The sequence below is a fragment of the Plectropomus leopardus genome, unplaced genomic scaffold (genome assembly GCF_008729295.1).
Source record: "Plectropomus leopardus isolate mb unplaced genomic scaffold, YSFRI_Pleo_2.0 unplaced_scaffold21332, whole genome shotgun sequence".
Classification (NCBI taxonomy): domain Eukaryota; kingdom Metazoa; phylum Chordata; class Actinopteri; order Perciformes; family Serranidae; genus Plectropomus; species Plectropomus leopardus.
In genome coordinates, this window is record NW_024623086.1 from 1 (window position 1) to 3,742 (window position 3,742).

General features: G+C 40.9%; 1 long non-coding RNA gene across 1 annotated transcript; it reads right to left on the bottom strand.

The window, feature by feature from the left end:
- Positions 1 to 387: 387 nt before the first annotated feature.
- On the bottom strand, positions 388 to 2,705 carry LOC121965723. The gene is made up of 3 exons (XR_006107512.1): positions 2,555 to 2,705; positions 1,523 to 1,678; positions 388 to 516 (listed from the first exon to the last, which is right to left on the bottom strand). It is a non-coding gene; the product is annotated as an uncharacterized LOC121965723 (long non-coding RNA).
- Positions 2,706 to 3,742: the final 1,037 nt, after the last annotated feature.

Below are 3,742 nucleotides of genomic sequence, written 5' to 3' on the forward strand. Positions count from 1 at the left end.
AAGCCGCTCAACGAGGACTAACGCTACATATATTTGAAATGAATCAGTGATGAAATAAGAATAAATCTCAGTCAGTCAGGAGTCTGCAGCTCCCTCTGCTGGTCGTACTGATGAATTACTGGTGAATTATTTTGGGACGATGACATCATCAGCCGTCACAGCTTCAGTTTTCATTCTTCAGATTTTCGTGGAATCGAACCTCGTGTTTTCTGCAGTTGTTTTTACAGTGTTTTCTGAGGTATTACTGACTGCAGTCAAACCAGGTTTCGACAGTATTTTGTGTAGTTGCTGAATCGTATTTATTTTTCGGGACGGGCATTACAAACCGGCTCAGGCTGTAAACGTGGTGCTATGTACAGGAGCCGACACCTGTGAGCTCACCTGGATGATGTCATCATGGAGGAGGCGGGTCAGCGTCTGTCCTCGTTGAGCGGCTTCGTCCAGCCATGAGACACAAAGGGAGTCCAGAGACAGGAGACGGGCGTCCAGCTGCTCCACTCTGAAACGCGTCCAGCCCTGAAGGAGACAAATGTCCCCATCAGCTTCGGTCAAACAAAGAACCTGAATCTGATTCAGTCTGAGTCTGAAGACCAGCTGCTGCTGTCGGACACACACAGAGACACAAAACCCACAGGACTCATCTGTGAGGAGATGGAGACAGGAGACGGAGACAAGAGACACTGGAGTAAAGGACCTCTAAACCTTCCAAATTCAGTATTTAACCTTTTAAACCTGCTCACATCAGTTATTTAAAATACCTGATAAACGGGCAATGAGCAACAAACGACAACAAACAACTAAAAACTACTTCAAATTAGTTTCTTGGGGAGATAGAAAATGATTGACTTAATTATTTATTTATTTATGTGCGTTTTTATTTATTTATGTACTTATTTATGTATTTATTTATTTATTTATGTACTTACATATGCATGTACTTGTGTATTTATGTATTTATTTCCATAGTTGATTTGATAGGTAAGATGCAAATGAACATAGTTCTTCTTCCACCTGTTACAAACAAGCTTCAGTGTCTGATGTTTGTAGAGATTTTAGGAGTTTCCCGCTTCTGTCCTGAGTTTGACTTTTAATAAAGAAGGAGAAGAAGAAGAGAGGATATCAAGGTTACAGACAACAGCGTGCGTACAGTAACAGTTATGGTAAAAAGAGGCAAACCAGGGAAATATTTACATCCAGATTACAGAAAATAACAACATACAGTTACAGTAAAAAAGACACAAATATCAGTGTCACATACAGTGACAACACTCAACTAAAGCATATCGTGAAATGTTGGAATTTTTTTTAAATTGTAAAATATCCTGAAAACTATCATTTTTAAATGTAATTATCATAATTACATATTAAAAAATATTTTTTAACACTTTCTTTTAGATAATTTCTGTTTCTTTTCATGCTATTTTCTTGTATCTTTTCATTCATTTCTTGTTGATTCAGGGTGTTTTTTTGAAGAATAAATCAGGAGACTTTGCTCAGGTACAGAAAGGGTTAAAGTACTCACGGAGAGTCTGAGGGCCGAGCAGATCTCCGTCTTCACTGTCGAAGCCGTTTTAAACAGAGTCTGGATCTGCTGACTCAGCTCAGCCTCACTGGACCCACAGAAACCAGTAGAACCAGTCAGAGGGCTCCCAGGGTCTGACTGGAGCAGCGCCTCCAACTGGACACACAGAGGACGCACAGAGGACGCAGTCAGAATCATCATGAGGAGAAATATACATTTCCATGCTGACGTCTGACTTTAGTCAAATCTCTGACAGACTTGTGAAGTTCTGTCAAATATCTGTCTTAAATCACGGTTCACACACATTTTTACCAATAACTTTCCAGGACTTTTCCAGGACTTTGAGGCAAACTTTAAAGACCAAACATTCTCTGAAACGACCATTGATAATCCTCAAAAGCTCTTTTTCATGACTATATAGCAGCTTTTTAAATATATATTATTAATAAATGAATGAATTCAGAACAGGATTTTTACAGGATATATTATATATCTATTTCACAAGTTTTTGAAAATATTAAAAAGATTTTTTCCTTGACAAATCTTTTATGGTTTGAAAAGAAAAAAAACTTTTGGCAATTTGTTTTAAATTTATTTATTTTAGATTTTTAAGCAAAAATGTTGTTTTTAAACAACATTGTTAAAAAAATTTTAAATGTTGGAAATTTTTAAAGGACAAATTTTTAAAAAAACATTTAATTTGAATTTTTACATGCTCTGCCAATTATAAAAATTGGCTTTTTTTGTTTAAAAATTATTGCTAATTATTAAAGAAAACATGCCTTCAAAGCCATGTGTTTTCTTTTAAAATGACCAAAATGACCTCATTTATCAGCTGGTAAATTTAAAAACAGACATTGTCCTTGAACAGCTCATATGTTATTATACAGGTTTGTGAAACACACATCCATCACTTTTCCAAAACTTTTAGGGTGTATTAGTTTTCAAAAACCTTTCCAGGCCTGGAGATTGCTAGTATTCCAGGTTCTTCCATGACCGTAGGAACCCTGAGACCTTTTCTCGTGCTCTGACCTGCGCTGCTGCGAGCTGGAAGCTGCTGCTCAGCTGCAGGATCCACTCGCTCTGCTCCTTCTTCTTCTGCACGAGCCGCTGGAGCTCCAGCAGCTCCGACAGCTGCTCCTCCCTCACTGCTCCTCCTTTCACCTCCTCCTTCACTGCTCCTCCCGTCACTGCTCCTCCTTTCACCTCCTCCTTCACTGCTCCTCCTGGCACCTCCTCCTGGACTCCTCTCATAGTCTCCCAGCTCTTCACCATGAACTCCACCTCAGCGTCCAGCCGCTGCAGAGACAAAGACAACATGTCCAAAACTGTAACAGCTCATTTACAGTTCAGGCGATCCGACCTGATCCTCTAAGCTCCCGGGAGTCTCTGCAGTCCAGGAGGACCTGGAGAACCCGAGGTACCGAAGTCCAAACAGCCCAAAACTTAAAAAAGTCAGAGGACTCACTGTGAAGTGTGGTCTGGCCTCACTGAAGCACTGCAGCATTCTGCAGGTCTGCTGATCTGAGCCCAGGTCCATCAGAGTGCACAAGTCCAACATGTCAGAGACTCCATGCAGGTCCTGCAGAGTCTAAACACACACACACACACACACACACACACACACACACACACACACACAGAGTCCATTCTCCAGAGAACTGCACTCAAGTACAGTTTCCAGGTACTCTTCCTGCACCAAAAGATTCCTATTTTCCTGGATACTTCACATTAACTGTTTTACAGGAAATTCTAGCTGCTGCTCAGCATTTTTATCAGCAGATGAATTGGAAGACAACGAACAACTTGGCATTAAAATGAGCACTCATTCTGCTAAGAGAGACATTGTCAGAGGGCTTTAAGCTTAAAACAAAAACAGGAAAGGTTGAGTGAAACAGTTATATTTAGTGAAAGACCAAAACTGTAGAAAGAGGTGGTATAATGTCAATATAACTATCAAGAGACTATTTCCACTGTCTATTTTTGCTGAAAACCGCAAATGTTGGTGGAAAAAAATCTGTTAAACTCAGTTTCTCTGGATGTTTTGCACCTGAGCAGCCCCTGAGAAACACCTGAGAAACACCTGAGAAACACCTGAGCAGCCCCTGAGCAGCCCCTGAGAAACACCTCAGCAGCACCTGAGCAGCCCCTGAGCAGCACCTGAGCAGCCCCTGAGAAACACCTGAGCAGCACCTGAGCAGCCCCTGAGCAGCCCCTGAG